This window comes from Phyllobates terribilis, unplaced genomic scaffold (assembly GCF_046119375.1).
Source record: "Phyllobates terribilis strain yellow unplaced genomic scaffold, ASM4611937v1 Scaffold_12__6_contigs__length_324123572, whole genome shotgun sequence".
NCBI classification, from domain to species: Eukaryota; Metazoa; Chordata; class Amphibia; order Anura; family Dendrobatidae; genus Phyllobates; species Phyllobates terribilis.
Window position 1 is genome coordinate 196,671,047 of NW_027362772.1, and position 18,574 is coordinate 196,689,620.

The window sequence follows — 18,574 nt, forward strand, 5'->3', positions numbered from 1 at the left end:
AGTGAATGGCGCTGTTGTGGTACCCGTCCTCACCTTCCTCCAGCCAGCATCCCAAGTGCCTACGGAAAAACAGGTAGAGCTGGAAGAGCAGCCGGTCCAGGAGGCAGAAGACCCCACACAAGCAGACCAGGAGAATCGACCCTCTGCTTATAGTGAGCCTGCCGTGCCCCTAGTGAGCCAAAGAACCCGTAGACAGCTGCCCAGCTTACCTTTGACAGCTCCTACACCCTGTAGCTCAGGACTGGTCAGTAAGCTCCGTAGGTCTACTAGGGCCACTAGAGGCCAGTTGCCAGTACGTTGGAGGATCTAAAGTGTTCAGACTGTTTTAGTGGTATTTACCTGTTTACTGTTGCTTGTAAATAATTATGTTTTTCCAGTTATTTTATAGGTGTCTTTTGTGGATTTACCGGAATTCTTTGTATATATGTTTGGAGCGTAACCCAGGAACGGACTAAAGACTGTTAAAGACTCGGGGCAGGACAGACCCCTACCTGGTTATGGCTCCCCGTTCTTTGGTGAAATGGACACCCTTATTGCTTCAAAAACTGCACCCGGTTGCGGACACGCCGTGACCACCCTAACGTGTTTTTCCTTATTGTATTGTTCCTGTTTATACTCTGATATGTTTTCAAAAAATATGTTTAGTCCTGGAGTACTAAATTTTACTAGGGGGGAATGTGGAACCCCAGGGGTCTGGTTACCACAGTAATAGCAATATTACGTCTGAGAGCAGGTGGGAGGTCTCCTGGTCAGGTACCCTAAGCATGCCACACCTCCTGCCCAGTCCTGGGAGGGGAAGAACTTCCCCTATATAAACTGGGGGCTGAGGCAGGGTTAGAGAGAAGAAGAAAGAGAAGAAGAGGAGTCCCAGACAGAGACACAGTCTGGTCTGGAGTGGAGCAGATACAGGGAGAGCAAGATCAGGAGCTCTGTGGGAGCAGTGATAAAAGGGGTCAGGGACTGGAAGCTGTAGAGCTCATCCTGACTGAAGAGATCTCACCGGACACGGAGTCCAAGGCTGTGGGGACTGATCCATACCCAGCAGCAGAAACCGACCGGCAGGGGATTTCAGGTCCTCTGGCCAAGAAACCCGAAGGCACGGTCACACGCAAGGGACCAGCACCGCCGGCGTGGAGCGGAGGTGTTAGAACCTTGCTGTTAGGTTTTTTTTCCTTTGCTGGTCACATGACCTTGTTGGCCTATTTAATCCTGCTCCGCCCTTTTGGCTTTGCTGGACTTCATTGTATATCTACTTTCTAGCTAGCCTGTGCTCTGTATCTAACTCTGTTAGTTTGCTTGGTCTACGGACCTCTATGTTCTATCTATTTTGTTTGTTCGTCTGTCTGCTACTATTTCTGTTAGGAGGTGTCCCATATTCCTCCCAGTCCTTAGTACTTGTAGGGATTCCCTCCCCACATCTATAGGTCTTCGTACAGACTAGATTAGGACTTTAGCAGGTCTGATCGCAGGATCAGGTTCCCTGTTACATCGTAGGGATTCAGCTGAGTCCTATAGTAGGGACAGATCTCCTCTCTTTCCTTAGCTTTGGTAGCAGAACATAACAGTAAGTCCAGCCTGCAAATTCTCTAAGGAAAGATTTTTTTTGTTCCATCATGGTGTCGGTTCAGGATTTGGCTAAACACCTGCAGGGACTCTCTCTGGAAGTGGCCGAGCTCCGTCAGCACGTGAGTAACTGTCCTGGAGCATATTTCTTGGAGCCTAAGGTATGTTTGCCGGATTTATTTTTTGGTGAACATCGAGAATTTTTTTCATTTAAAAATGCTTGCTTATTGTATTTTCGTTTGAGACCCAAGTCCTCTGGGGATGAATCCCAGCGCGTAGGGTTCATAATGTCACTTTTGCGCAAAGAGCCTCAGGAGTGGGCCTTTTCTTTGCAACCTAGTGATACATGCTTCAGATCAGTGGATAGTTTTTTTTCTGCTTTAGGACTATTATATGATGATCCTGACCGTGTGGCATCAGCTGAGACTGAGTTGAGACGTTTAAAACAAGGATCAGGTAATGTGGAAAAATATTGTACTCATTTTCGTCGTTGGTCCACTCAAACAGGGTGGAACGATTCTGCTCTGAAAAGTCTATTTCTTGCTGGGCTCAGTGAAAGGGTTAAAGACCTGCTAATTGCTTATCCTACACCTGAGGATTTGCAACAGGCTATGCAATTAGCTATACGGGTGGATAGAAGACTGCGTGCTAGGGTTAATGAGAGCAAATCCTCTGCTATGTCAGTTTCTGGTTATGATAATGTGTGTACTAACAGTGGTGAACCGATGGAGATTGGATCGGTGGCACCTCGCTCTCAAGAAAAAGACCGTCGTTTTTCGGAAGGCTTGTGTTTCTATTGCGGAAAATCTGGTCATTTGATTAAAGGCTGTGAGCTTCGTATGAAGAAAGAAAAAAAAATGGTCAGTCACGCCCGTATTGCCTGTTTAAATTCCAAGGGTATATTTTTAGCTGCTTCCACGATTGGTCAGGAAAAATTAATGGAATTTCGGGTGTTTGTTGATTGCGGGTCTACACTGAATGTAATTGATGGGGGATTCGTGGAAAAACTCAATTTAAAACCTGAACCTTTATCATTCCCCATTGCTGTGGTTTCTGTGGATGGCTCCCCTTTGAAGAATATTACTCTCAAGGTCAGTGAATTTCCTCTCACTATTAATGGTGTTCACCATGAGAAATTGGATTTGGTAGTGTTGAATAACTTGCCTTCTCCAGTAATATTGGGTTTGCCCTGGTTAAAATTTCACAATCCTGTACTGGATTGGTCTACCAGTGAAATTAAATCCTGGAGCCATAAATGTTATGACAAGTGTTGTAACGGGCGTATTGCAGCTTTGGATAGGGGAGAATTGCCTGTTCCTATTCAGGATTTTTGGAGAGTTTTTTCTGAGAAAGAATCACAGGTTTTGCCTCCCCATAGAGACTATGATTGTTCTATTGAATTTGTCCCTGGAGCGACTCTTCCTAAAAGTCGTTTATTTAACCTTACTATTCCTGAGAGGAAGGCTTTGGAGGAATACATACAGACAAGTTTGGCCGCCGGTCACATTAGGCCCTCTAAGTCTCCTGTGGCGGTTGGATTTTTTTTTGTAAAAAAAAAGGACGGCGGTTTACGTCCTTGTCTGGATTTTCGTGAGATTAACAAAATTACGGTACGCAATCCTTACCCACTGCCATTGATTCCTGATCTGTTTAACCAGTTATTGGAGGCCAAGTGGTTCTCTAAAATTGACCTTAAGGGGGCATACAATCTGTTGCGCATGAAGGAGGGTGATGAATGGAAGACTGCTTTTAACACTCCTGTGGGTCATTTTGAGAATCTGGTTATGCCTTTTGGTCTTACTAATGCTCCTGCATTTTTTCAGAATCTGATTAATGACATCCTTAGACCTTTGATCGGTAAAAATGTGGTTGTGTATTTGGATGACATTTTGATTTATTCGCCAGATCTGGAGTCTCATTGGCGGAGCGTGCGGGAGGTATTACAGTTATTAATGGACAATTCGCTTTTTGCTAAGCTGGAGAAATGTGAGTTCGCTGTACAGAGAATTAGTTTTTTGGGCTACATTATCTCCAGCAAAGGTTTTGAGATGGATCCGGTTAAGGTTCAGGCTGTGCAGGAATGGCCTAGGCCTATTGGTTTGAAATCGATACAGAGGTTTTTGGGTTTCGCCAATTACTATAGAAAATTCATAAAAATTTTTTCTAGTATTGTCAAACCTCTGACTGATCTCACCAGGAAAGGTGCTGATGCGGTTCAGTGGTCTTCTGAGGCCATTGAAGCTTTTGTGTATCTCAAGGAGAGGTTCACCTCTGCTCCCATCCTTATGCAGCCTGATGTTACTAGGCCATTTTTGGTTGAGGTTGATGCTTCCTCTGTGGGGGTTGGCGCAGTATTGTCTCAGGATAACGGGGATGGATTACATCCCTGTGCCTTTTTTTCAAAAAAATTTTCGGAGACTGAATTGAATTACGATATTGGTAATAGGGAATTATTGGCTATTAAACTCGCATTTGAACACTGGCGCCACTTCTTGGAAGGTGCGGAATTTCCCGTTCAGGTTCTTACGGATCATAAAAATCTGATATATCTTGATGCTGCCAAGCGCCTGAATGCCCGTCAGGCTAGGTGGGCACTGTTTTTCTCGCGGTTTAATTTCTCCGTTACTTACATCCCTGGTACTAAGAATGTTAAGGCGGATGCCTTGTCTCGCAGTTTTTCTCCCATAGTCGGTGCTGAGAAAGAGGAAAACATTTTACAAGAAGGTGTTGTGATAGCTGCTTTAGACTCCGTTTTGGAAGATGAGATTCTTAAAGCTCAGGAGAATGCCCCATCTAACACTCCTCATGGGAGGTTGTTTGTGCCTGGGACCTTTAGGAGAGATTTGTTTGTTGAGTGTCACGAATCTCGGTTGGCAGGTCATCCCGGAATCTCTGAGACCAAGAGACTGGTGGGTCGCAGTTTTTGGTGGCCTGGATGGCAGAAGGAAGTCATTAAGTGGGTGCGCCAATGTACTATATGTGCTAGATCTAAGTCCTCACATACTCCTGCTGCGGGGTTGCTTTGTCCTTTGGAGGTCCCCAGTGCTCCTTGGACACATTTGGCTATGGACTTTATAACTGACCTTCCCCCCTCTGAGGGTTTTACTGTCATCTGGGTGGTCGTGGACCGTTTTAGCAAGATGTGTCACTTGTTTCCCTTCGTCAAACTGCCCTGCGCTAAAACTCTCGCTAAGGCCTTTGTCAAGGAAATTGTCAGACTTCATGGCGTTCCTACTGACATTGTTTCTGATAGGGGTCCTCAGTTCGTGGCTCGTTTTTGGCGTGCCTTTTGTGACAGGTTGGGAATTCATTTGTCGTTTTCGTCCGGATATCATCCTGAATCTAATGGCCAGACAGAAAGGAAAAACCAGGATGTTGAGCAGTTCTTGCGTTGTTTTGTGGCAGACAATCAAGAGGGGTGGTCTGAGTTTCTGCCACTTGCCGAATTTGCTCTGAACAATCATACATCTTCTTCTGCTGGTTGTTCGCCTTTTTTTTGTTGTTCTGGGAGACATCCGTCGTTTGGGTCGTTCTCCAAGTTGGGATCTGCCGTGCCTGAGGAGGAGAATTTTTCCGGTGATTTGGAAAGAGTTTGGACGGATGTGCGTGGTAATCTTCAGGAGGCCAACAGAAAATCTAAAGACTACTTTGATAGGAAACGACAGGAGGTTTTGTTCGCTGTTGGTGACATGGTTTGGTTGTCCTCTAGGAATCTGCGGTTAAGGATTCCTTCTAAGAAATTGGGTCCCAAGTTTGTAGGGCCCTTTAAGGTGCTTCAGGTTGTCAACCAATCTGCTGTTAGGTTGGAGGTTCCTACCTCCTGGAGAATTAATCCGGTCTTTCATGTCTCTCTGTTAAAAAAAGCTGTTGTGTCGGATGGTGACGCCTCTGCCTCTGTTCCTCCGGTGGTGGAGGACGGGGAATATGAAATTTCTCGCATCCTTGACTCTAGACGGTATAGAGGTAGTTTGCAGTATCTTGTGGCCTGGAAAGGTTTCGGACCCGAGGATAACTCTTGGGTGAGGTCAGATGATGTTTCCGCGTCCAGACTTATCAGAGCGTTTCACAGGAGATTTCCTGATAAGCCTGGTCCTAGGGGATCCGGAGGATCCTCTTAGAAGGGGGGGTACTGTTAGAACCTTGCTGTTAGGTTTTTTTTCCTTTGCTGGTCACATGACCTTGTTGGCCTATTTAATCCTGCTCCGCCCTTCTGGCTTTGCTGGACTTCATTGTATATCTACTTTCTAGCTAGCCTGTGCTCTGTATCTAACTCTGTTAGTTTGCTTGGTCTACGGACCTCTATGTTCTATCTATTTTGTTTGTTCGTCTGTCTGCTACTATTTCTGTTAGGAGGTGTCCCATATTCCTCCCAGTCCTTAGTACTTGTAGGGATTCCCTCCCCACATCTATAGGTCTTCGTACAGACTAGATTAGGACTTTAGCAGGTCTGATCGCAGGATCAGGTTCCCTGTTACATCGTAGGGATTCAGCTGAGTCCTATAGTAGGGACAGATCTCCTCTCTTTCCTTAGCTTTGGTAGCAGAACATAACAGGAGGCTGCCAGAAGGCCCCGAGTCACCGGCCATACGGGTGAGCACCACACGGTACACTCAGGGACGTGGGCTACTTCTACCCGCTTCTAGCAAGGTAGCCAGGAAGAGTACAATAGTTGGGGAGGCCTACAACTCCGTCTGGCCAGGGGAGATCCTATCTGCTCACGGACTGACCAGGCCCGATCGCTAGCCAGTACTCCCGGGAGGGTCTACCTTTGCCATCAGTAAAGACCCTGAACTACACAGCACCGTCTCTGAGTGGTTCCTGGTGCCTGCGTGCAATTCTGCTATCCCCATCATCCACGTCCGCTGCCCTGAGGCCATACCCCTCCCGTTGGGGGTTATACCATCCACGCTGCACAACCGTACCACCGGCCTCAGCGGTCTGCCCTGCAGCGGCGGTTTCATAACCGCATTCAACGGGTGGCGTAGTCGAACTCTATAACATCTTATTCTAAGTTCTGCCACTTGGTTTGACACCCTGGGCACGGACCGGGTCACCGCCACGAGGACTACTACCCCTATCAGATCCGGCTCCGGGTATTCCCCACATGCGCAATGCTGCACAACATGGCCCAGGGGGTGCGTCACATCCACAAGGCCCGAGCTGCCAGCCATACGGGTGATCACAGCACGTTACACTTGGGGACGTGGGCTACAACACAGCTCCAAGCAGAATAGCCAAAGAGTACAGTAAGAACGGCAGGCCTACAACTTCACCTGTCCAGGAGGACTCTATGCTTGCTCCCAGACTGACCAGACTCTTATCTCTAGCCAGTACTCCAGTCCAGGCCGGTCTAATTGCTACCAGTAAAGACCCTGGGACTGCGCTATACGGACTCTGTGGTTATTTCTGCACCGCGACACCCTGCACAACCACCATCATCCACACACACTGCCCTGAAGCTACACTCTTCCTGTGGGGAGTTATACCACCCTCGCTGCCAAACCACCAGCTTCAGAGGACTGTTCCGCAGCGGCGGCCTCATTAGCCGCACTCCACAGGTGGCGTAGTCGGACATTATAAACCTATACATAAATTACCCTTGGATTGACCGCCCTGGGTCACGGACCGGGTCACCGCCACTGTGACTACAACCCCCAGCGTCTATCGGCCCGGCTCCGGGTACCCCACGGCCCATGGGGCGCGTCAACTTTGGCGTAGTCGGCAGGATTTCGTGCCCGTTACCACCGGGTACAGTGCGCCTTCACGAACTGTGTCACATACCGTGGTGAAGTTTTCCCGCCAATTACCGCTGTTTGCCGCCATTGTCCGCCATTTCTGGGTTGCCACGCGGGAAGAAGAGGGGCGTAACCGCTGGAAGCGTGCGAAGCCCAAGCCCCGCCTCACGCACTGACGCAGCGCCAGGTCCTGGAATGAGCCCCAGCGAGCGCTGACGTCAGAAGCAAGTGACGCCAGGTCCTCAAAGGGGACCATCGCTCCGGGTACCCTACGGCCAAGGGGGCGTGTCACCTACACTGAATGCAAGTAATAGCGGTTTTACTAGAGAAAGGACTGTATGTAGCCCTGAAAAGGTATTTTGTTTTAATGGTGCAGCAGCGGTGTCACAGGTGTATCAGAAGTGACAGTCGCTCTGCAGTTGGTTGCAGGAGGTCTCTACGTTTGGCATTGCAGACACCTTAAAGAGGCTGTCTCTAGGACCCAGCAGCTACCTTCCTTTGGCTAATTAACACCCTGGCCTGGGTGTAGATGAAGTGACCGCGGGCAAGGCCGCGCGTTGGTATCCATGATCTGGCCCAGCAAGATCCCCACACACAGACTCTATCTTGATAACCGTATCTTTACTTGCATACATTTTTAACATAGCAGAACACAATAAATGACAACCGTAAATGTTCACAGCAATAACGTGTACTTATAAGCTGACCCTCACTGTCCCTACTCACACGTTACCAGTCCTTTACTCCAGAAGGATGTGTCCCCCGTCGCAGGCCTGTCTGTCTTTGCAGGAAGGCGTCCCACCCGAAGAAAAAAAAAAACAGGAACAACAAATTTCGCTGAAAGGAGGGAATACTTCGGCCTCTCGCCAGAGGTCCCGCTTACAGTCTCTCTGATCCGGATAGCAGCTCTTGTGGATTCCCTTGTGTAGTCCACACTCCAGTAGTGGGGAGTGTAACAGCTGAATCCTTCAGCCGTGCGGAAGCTGGGGAAAGCTCTGAGGAAAAGATGTCAGATAGGAGCAGCCACGTTGAGAGTATCCTCTACGGCACACCCGAGGACCTGCACACCATCCTGGTTCTTTACACAGACTCTCTCAGACTCCTCGCGCGCTTTTTCCTGCTTCTCACTCTGGTCACGTGACTCTCTAGGGCGGGACACAGGAGACTCAGTCTTTTTCTCTGTCATCACACCCTGCGCAGGTGCAACCTCTGGCCACAAGGTGGCAACACCATCCTGCCTTATCATTTCTGTCACAGGCTCTATCTCAATTATCACAGAACTGCCAGAGCCGGCCAGCTCACTACACGCCCCCCCCACTCAAAGTTTGGCAGTCCCTGCCAACGACCGGCTCCAGGGCGGCGATGGCTGTGGATTTGACAGGGGGCGGCTGGGAAGAGGGCCACACATATTGGTCTCTGTAGGACTGTCCTGGAGGTACCCCTGCAGTGGTCCTCATTGTCCGCCTAACGGGTTAGATCCCCTCTCTCCTATCAGTCACCCCACTCTCTTTCCCAGTCGACATGTCAGTAGAGGAGGTAATCGGTTCAAGTGCATCAGTCGGACGGACAGGGGTAGGCATGCATTCAATCTCTACATCCCCGGGGTCAGTGTCTCCGACAGTATTAGTGATATCCATCTCTCTAGGTATCACAGTAGGGGAGTCAGGCTGGGAACGGCAGGGGTGCAACATATTACGGTGCAAAGTTCGGATGCTGCCGCTATCTTCACCCTGCACTCGATAGACGGGGCCACTGGGGTACGGCTGTCCAATTACTCGATAGACTTCGGTCTCCCACTTGGGCTTGAGTTTCCCTTGCGGTTTCTTTATACGGACTAGGACCAGTTGACCTACATTCAGTGGGTCTTCTTGTACCGGAAGTGGGTCAGCGTGCACTTGATCCTGAATTTGTCGGCCTACTAGCCGGTAGACTGTCTTCATTCTCTGGCGGTGTGTTTGTAGCCAGGAAGGATAGGTACCACAGGTATCTTCTTCGGAGCTAGACAGTTGCAACTCATGGATGTCTTTGCCTGGACGGCCAAAGAGAAGGGTGTATGGGGTGTATCCGGTGACGGAATGGACCTGATTATTATAGGCCCACAGCAGTTCCGGGAGGAATCGAGGCCAGTCTGGCTTTTTGTCTTCAGCCAAAGTCCGGATCAGTTGTAAGAGGGTCCGGTTAAAGAGTTCACATGCGCCATTCCCTTGTGGATGGTAAGGGGTGGTCTTGGACTTCTTGATTCCATACATCCATTGGAGTTCTTCAATGACTCGCCCTTCGAAACAAGCCCCTTGATCAGAGTGCAGCCGCTCCGGACACCCGTAGATCCGAACGAACTGCTGACAGATGGCCTGTGCAGCTGATTCGGCAGTCTGATCTTTGGTAGCAACAATGACGGTGAATTTCGTGAAGTGGTCCACCATCACCAGACAGTATTGGTAGCCACTATTCGCCGTTCCGATCAACAGATAGTCCACCATCAACAGCTCGAGGGGCCTCGACGTCTTAATAGTCTGGACGGGGGCACGCTGCTCCGCGGACTTGTGGAATTCACAGGTACGGCATTCTTGACAGATGTTTTCAACCAGCTTACGGATTCCGGGACAAAAAATTAACTGCTGGGTCCACCGGAGGGTTTTGTCTATGCCGAAGTGGCCGTTCCTCCTGTGAGCTTCGCCCACCAACTCATGGGCCAACTGCACCGGGACGACAATCTGCAAACACTCCTCCAGCATATGGGATAAAAGGGCCCTGCGATACAGGACTCCATCTTTCACGATCAGCCGATCCCATTGGGCAAGCAGAGCCAAGGCTCCGGTCGATAGTCGGGCTCTCCCTTCGGAGGGCGGTTGCTCTTGTATATTAACATACTGTTTCAGCAAGACGTGCTCGGGATCTCGATCTTGAAGCTTGGCCCATTCTTGCTGGGACAGGGGATATCCCACTACGACTTCAATCCCTCCTACCGCATACTGGCGTCTATCTTCTATTTGCTTTGCGAGCCGGGCAAAGTCAGGCATCTCATCTTCCTCCAACTCTTCATCCCGGTCCCCCACTGGCGGGGATGATGTCACTCTAGACAGGCTGTCCACATTCTGATTCTCATTCCCCGCTCTGTATTTAATTTTGTACTGGAATCTAGAGAGCCTGGCCATCCAGCACTGTTCCATTTCCCCTAGTTTGGCATTCTCTAGGTGGGCAAGAGGATTGTTGTCCGTTATGACCAGCACCTCCGCTCCTGTCAGATAGCCGGCAAATTTCTCCGTCATAGCCCAAGTCAGAGCCAAGAGTTCCAAGCAGAAGGAGCTGTAGTTGACGGGATTCTTTTCGGTATCACGGAGAGACCTACTGGCATAGGCTATCACGCGTTCTTTATTATCTTGAACTTGAGAGAGGACCGCCCCTAGACCTTGAAGGCTGGCGTCGGTGTGCAACTGAAACGGTAATGTGTAATCTGCATACTCCAGAACAGGGGATGATGTTAGAGCAGCCTTAAGTGCCTGAAAGGATTTTTCTCGGTCAGGCCCCCAACTGATGCGTCGTCCTCTGGGACTGTTCGCGGTCCCTCGGAGAACCTCATGCAGTGGTTCAGCAAGCCGAGCAAAGTCCTTGACAAACCGACGGTAGTAGCCTGCCAGCCCCAGAAAAGCCCGGACTTCTTTGACGGTAGTTGGCTGCGGCCACTCTTGAACGGCTGCTATCTTCTCCGGAGAGGGCTAGACACCTTCGGCCGAGATACGGTGACCCAAGTAGTCGATTTCCTGCTGGAACAGATGGCACTTGCTGGGCTTCAACTTTAAGCCGTGTCCCCTCAAGCGCTGGAACACTTGGCCAAGCTTGTGAAGATGATCCTCAAAGGTGGCGGAGTATACCACGATGTCGTGAAGGTATATCAGCGTAAACTCAAAGTTGAAGTCCCCCAGACAGCGTTCCATCAGCCTCTGAAAGGTTCCCGGTGCGTTATTCAAGCCGAACGGCATCCGGTCGAACTCATACAGGCCCATGGGAAGGATGAAGGCGGTCTTTTCCCTGTCCTTCTCACTCATTGGAACCTGCCAATATCCACTGGCCAGGTCTAGGGACGAAAAATATTTGGCCTTCCTCAGGGCGGTCAGTGACTCTTCGATCCGGGGAAGTGGATATGAGTCCCGGATAGTGCAAGCGTTCAGCCTACGGTAGTCCACGCAAAATCTCAGGGAACTATCTTTCTTTTTGACTATCACCACGGGTGCAGCCCACGGGCTCTGGCTTTCACGTACCGCTCCGGCATGTAGCATGGACTCTAATAGGCTTTTCACCTCCTGGTATTGTTGAGGTGGTATCTGCCGGTACCTCTCGCGGATAGGGGGGGTATCGCCCGTGGGTATCTCGTGCTGGATACTGGTGGTACACCCAAAATCTGTGTCATGCTTTGCAAAGGAGTCTTGGTGTTCCTGCAGGAGTTCCTCCATTTGAGACACTTCTTGTTTGGTATATTGAGACGTGTCTAGCTGTACCTTTTCCCGTAGTTTCCGCCCAATGTCTTCATCGTCTACTTGGGCGTTTATGGCTGAGACGGTTACTGTCCAGTCGCCTTCTGTAGACGGGGTGAATTTTAGGGGTCCAATGGGATTCACTTCCGTGGGTAGAGCATATACCCAGGCAAGTTGAGTGCCGGCTTCAAGGGCTAGGCCTACGTCTGCGGTGTTGTTTAGCCTGACAAGGACTCTTCCATTCCTCACGACGGCTAGAGTGCGACCAACTAGTGGGTTTAGCTTACCCCCACTTGGGGTCCTCGGCTCGATCAACACTTCAACCCCCTCAAGTTGTCGGTGGGTGTTAAGGGGTAAGGAAATTACTGTCTCTTTTTCAGCGGGCAAAGTAATCAGAGTACGGCGTGGCACCGTAATGGCGGCTAGGGGTAGTTGTTCCTCTGCCATCTGTTGAAGTCCAACGGTCCGGATTACGCGCTGGAACGCCAGACGAGTCGGCTTATGTTTGGTGACTTTCTGCCAGTATTTGGGTCCCTTTCTTGTCAACAGCATAAGATCCAGGTCCTTCAAGATGTTCATTCCAACTATCACTGGGGTCTCGGAGCCGAAACCTTCCTTGACGATGACGATCCCATGTTTCCCTAAGTCCTGCCCGCAGGCCTTTGTGTCCATCCAAGCAACTCCGGTCACTGGAATGGGTAGATTATTAGCCGCAATAATCTTAATGGCGGTGTCTGGGTCACGAGCAGTTCTTGGTTTGAGGTAATTTTCGTAAAACTGTTCAGAGATCGTGGTCACTTGTGACCCAGTGTCCATCAGTTCCTGTACGGCAATTCCTTCCAGGACAACTTCAAGTGTCGGGCTACTCGAGGCAAGAGCACTCCGCCATCGGCTCTGTTTTTCCACACCCCTCTCCTTGGCCTCCCCTGCTGCGCGAGCCTCAGCTGCAGGGGTGTCTAGTTTAACGGCGGCCATTGTGGTGAGGCCCGGCGTGGTAGCTCTGCTTGTGGATATGGCTGGGGTTCCATTCGCTGGTCTAATCGAAATTCCCTTCGCTGGGGTGACTGAGGGTTTGTTCGTTGGTACGATGGAGGTTTTTGCGGAGGGAAGTGTTGAGGACAACGATTTGCCCTATGGCGAGGATCACCGCATGACCAACACTGTCCCAAGGGACGACTAGGCTGTCTTCGCTGGTCTCCCTGACGGTCTAATGTTGACTGTAATACCTGTTTCTGTAAGTGTGCTACCATCTGTTTCAGGTCTTCCGTGTCACTGTTCGGATTTTTAATGTCAGATGGATCTGCACGCAGCACCTGGAATCCCCACATCCATGACGGGTCCCCTTGAACGTTCTATGGCTTCCTGTTTGACTTCAGCAAAAGTAAGAGTCGGCATCATCCGGATCAAGTCCTGTAACGTGTGGTTAAGATACTAGTCTCTCAGTCCTATTACAAATTGGTCTCTCAGTACCAGGTCACGAGGAGCCATACCAGCTAGTTGTTCCCCTTTTCCACAGGCTTGTTCAAGGAGTACCTGAAGGGCGTTTGCATATTGGGGAATATCCTCCCATTCAAGCTGCGTCCGTCTAAACAACATGTGTCGCAGTGTTCCCTGGTACGTGGTGGGCCCATAGGTGTTCTCCAGCACCCGCACCAAATCATCCACTGTACGCTGGCCCCTGACCGTCTCCAGTCTGACTGTCGTCCATGCCTCCCCCTCTAGCGTCATTACCGCCATTTCTGCCAAGGTCTTAGGGTCAATATTCTACATTTCCCCCAGTATCCGGACTTGATCCGCCCACTCTGGTACAGGGTAGTTTCGTCCGCTAAATTTCCTGACCTGATTCACAATAGACACCGGCGTGGCTTTCTGACTGTACACGTGGCCTGGGTGGGAATCTTGTTGGTCACAGATCCTGCCGACTACGCCAGATGAAGTGACCGCGGGCAAGGCCGCGCGTTGGTATCCATGATCTGGCCCAGCAAGATCCCCACATACAGACTCTATCTTGATAACCGTATCTTTACTTGCATACATTTTTAACATAGAATACAATAAATGACAACCGTAAATGTTCACAGCAATAACATGTACTTATAAGTAGTGTTGAGCGATACCTTCCGATATCAGGAAATATCGTATCGGATTGGATCGGGCCGATACCCAAAAAGTATCGGATATCGCCGATTCCGATACCGGAAACCAATGCAAGTCAATGGGACACAAATATCGGAATGAAAATAAACCCTTTCTTTCCTTGTAGGTTAATTCTACATGAAGTAAAACAACTAAGAATAATGTAGAATGACATGAAAAGCCGGCAATTCATCAGCGGCATTCACCGGTACCCGACAATTTACAACAGAAAGAATAGAGCTTCACACATAGATTAGATAGACAGAAACATGTCAGTCACATATATATGAAGTACAGGGACAGTGTTGCTTACTGTACTTGTCATTTAGTGTAAAGGGTTTATTTTAAAAAATATTAGTGTTTTCGTGCACCGTCTCTTTAAAAAAGCCGGCCGGCAATTCAGCAGCAGTACCCGACAATTTATAACAGACAGAATAGAGCTTCACACATAGATTAGATAGATAGAAACATGTCAGTCACATATATATGAAGTACTGTGACAGTGTTGCTTACTGTACTTGTCATTTAGTGTAAAGGATTTATTTAAAAAAATATTAGTGTTTTCGTGCACCGTCTCTTTAAGAAAGCCGGCCGGCAATTCAGCAGCGGTACCCGACAATTTAGAATAGAAAGAATAGAGAATCACACATAGATTAGATAGATAGAAACATGTCAGTCACATATATATGAAGTACAGTGACAGTGTTGATTACTGTACTTGTCATTTAGTGTTAAAATAAAGGATTTATTTAAAAAAAAATTGGCGTGGGGTTCCCCTTAATTTTAGGCTCTAGCGGAGGTTAAGCAGACAGCTGGGGCAGATGTTTGAAGCCTGGGAAGGGGGTAATACCCACGGAGCTTCCCAGGCAACTAATATCAGCCCCCAGCTGAATACCTAGCCTTTACTAGCTATTAAAATGGGGGAACCCCCCAAAAAAAATAACGTGGGGTCCCCCCTAATTTAATAGCTAGCAAAGGCTAGGCAGACAGCTGGGGGCTGATTTTAATAGCCCAGGAAGGGTGCCATGAATATTGGCCCCCTCCCAGGCTAGAAACACCAGCCGTCAGCCGCCCCAGAAATGGCGCATCCATAGGATGCGCCATTTCTGGCACTTAGCCTCGCTCTTCCCACTGCCCTGTAGCGGTGGCAGTGGGGTAATAGGGCTGGGGTTGATGTCAGCTTATAATGCCAGATGACATCAAGCCCAGGTTAGTAATGGAGAGGCGTCTATAAGACACCCCCATTACTAACCCCATAGTCAAAGTTAAAGAAAAACACAAACACCCAGAATAAAGTCCTTTAATTGAAATAAACACACAATTCTTTATTGTTCTAAATTAAACCATACTTACCGTCACGCCCATTCCAGCTGAAGCCAACGATCTCCTGCAATAAAAGAAAAATAATAAAGCAACATCATCCTTACCTTTCCATGGTTCCCAGGACAGCTCCAGCTCTGCTACATCGAGATGACAGGCTGGACCGCAGAAGAACGTTGCCATCCAGCCTGTCATCCCGCAGACACTGAGAAGCGCAGGCATGCTTGAGCTCCTCAGTGTCTCTCTGTGACGTCATCCAGATGAGCCGAGTTCATGTCCAATGAACTCAGCTCACCTCATGCACATCACTGACAGCGTGGGAAAATTCTCCTGCACTCAGCGCTTCAGCGTGAGAATTCTCCCACGCTGTCAGTGACATACATGAGGTGAGGTCATGTCCAATGAACTCAGCTCACCTCATGCACGTCACTGACAGCGTGGGAAAATTCTCACGCTGAAGTGCTGAGTGCAGGAGAATTTTCCCACGCTGTCAGTGACGTGCATGAGGTGAGCTGAGTTCATTGGACATGACCTCGGCTCATCTTTATGCCGTCACAGCCAGACACTGAGGAGTGGAAGCATGCCTGCGCTTCTCAGTGTCTGCGGGATGACAGGCTGGATGGCAGCGTTCTGCTGCGGTCCAGCCAGTCATCTCGATGTAGCAGAGCTGAAGCTGTCGTGGGAGCCATGGAAAGGTAAGGATGATGTTGCTTTATTATTTTACTTTTATTGCAGGAGATCGTTGGCTTCAGCTGGAATGGGCGTGACGGTAAGTATGGTTTAATTTAGAACAATAAAGAATTGTGTGTTTATTTCAATTAAAGGACTTTATTCTGGGTGTTGTGTTTTTTTAAATACTTTACTAGAAATTCATGGTGGTCATGTCTAATATTGGCGTGACCCCATGAATTTCGGGCTTAGGGCCAGCTGATAATGCCAAGCTGGCCTTAACCCCTTTATTACCCAGTGAGCCACCGCACCAGGGCCCTGGATGAGTTGGGTACAGCGCCAGAAGATGGCGCTTCTATGAACGCGCCATTTTCTGGGGCGGCTGCGGACTGCAATTTGCAGCGGGGGTGGCCCAGAAAGCTTGGGTCTCCCTGCGCTGCGGATTCCAGCCCCCAGCTGCCTAGTTGTACCTGGCTGGGCACAAAAATAGGGCGAAGCCCCACGCATTTTTTTTTAAAATTATTTCATGAAATTCATGGAATAATTAAGAAAAAAAGGGCTTCCCTATATTGTTGTGTCCAACCAGGTACAAATAGGCAGCTGGTGGTTGGGGGCAGCCCATTCCTGCCTGCTGTACCTGGCTGGACACAAATATAGTGCGAAGCCCCACGTCAATTTTTTTTTAATTATTTCATGAAATAATTTTTTTAAAAAAGGGCTTCCCTATATTGTTGTGTCCGGCCAGGTACAAATAGGCAGCTGGTGGATGGGGGCAGCCCGTTCCTGCCTGCTGTACCTGGCTGGACACAAATATAGGGCGAAGCCCCACGTCAATTTTTTTTTAAATAAATCCTTTATTTTAACACTAAATGACATTTGAGGAGTTAATAAAGATGCAGTCCCTAAATTATTATTTATTTTTTAATTAATTTTTCCCAAAACTTTTGACGTGGGCTTCGCCATATTTTTGTATGCCAGCCAGGTACAGCATCCAGCTTCTATGAACGCGCCATTTTCCGGGGTGGCTGTGGACTGCAATTTTCAGCGGGGGGGGCAGAAAGCTTGGGCCTCCCTGCGCTGCAGATTCCATCCCCCAGCTGTCTAGTTGTATCTGGCTGGACACAAAAATAGGGAGAAGCTTCACGTTTTTTTTTTTTTTAATTATTTCATGAAATTCATGAAATAATTAAGAAAAAAAGGGCTTCCCTATATTGTTGTGTCCAACCAGGTACAAATAGGCAGCTGGTTGTTGGGGGCAGCCCGTTCCTGCCTGCTGTACCTGGCTGGACACAAATATAGTGCGAAGCCCCACGTCAATTTTTTTTAAATCATTTCAGGAAATTCATGAAATAATTAAAAAAAATTGATGTGGGGCTTCGCCCTATATTTGTGTCCAGTCAGGTACAGCAGGCAGGAACGGGCTGCCCCCAACCACCAGCTGCCTATTTGTACCTAGCCGGACACAAAAATATAGGGAAGCCCTTTTTTTCTTAATTATTCCATGAATTTCATGAATTTAAAAAAAAAATACGTGGAGCTTCGCCCTATTTTTGTGTCCAGCCAGGTACAACTAGGCAGCTGGGGGCTGGAATCTGCAGCACAGGGAGGCCCAAGCTTTCTGGGCCCCACCCGCTGCAAATTGCAGTCCGCAGCCGCCCCAGAAAATGGCGCGTTCATAGAAGCGCCATCTTCTGGCGCTGTACCCAACTCATCCAGGGCCCTGGTGCGGTGGCTCACTGGGTAATAAAGGGGTTAAGGCCAGCTTGGCATTATCAGCTGGCCCTAAGCCCGAAATTCATGGGGTCACGCCAATATTAGACATGACCACCATGAATTTCTAGTAAAGTATTTAAAAAAAACACAAACACCCAGAAAAAAGTCCTTTAATTGAAATAAACACACAATTCTTTATTGTTCTAAATTAAACCATACTTACCATCACACCCATTCCAGCTGAAGCCAACGATCTCCTGCAATAAAAGTAAAATAATAAAGCAACATCATCCTTACCTTTCCATGGCTCCCACGACGGCTCCAGCTCTGCTACATCGAGATGACAGGCTGGACCGCAGCAGAACGCTGCCATCCAGCCTATCATCCCGCAGACACTGAGAAGCGCAGGCATGCTTCCACTCCTCAGTGTCTGGCTGTGACGGCATCCAGATGAGCCGAGGTCATGTCCAATGAACTCAGCTCACCTCATGCACGTCACTGACAGCGTGGGAAAATTCTCACGCTGAAGCGCTGAGTGCAGGAGAATTTTCCCACGCTGTCAGTGACGTGCATGAGGTGAGCTGAGTTCATTGGACATGACCTCACCTCATGTATGTCACTGACAGCGTGGGAGAAGTCTCACGCTGAAGCGCTGAGTGCAGGAGAATTTTCCCACGCTGTCAGTGACGTGCATGAGGTGAGCTGAGTTCATTGGACTTGACCTCGGCTCATCTGGATGCCGTCACAGCCAGACACTGAGGAGTGGAAGTATGCCTGCGCTTCTCAGTGTCTGCGGGATGACAGGCTGGATGGCAGCGTTCTGCTGCGGTCCAGCCTGTCATCTCGATGTAGCAGAGCTGAAGCTGTCGTGGGAACCATGGAAAGGTAAGGATGAGGTTGCTTTATTATTTTTCTTTTATTGAAGGAGATCGTTGGCTTCAGCTGGAATGGGCGTGACGGTAAGTA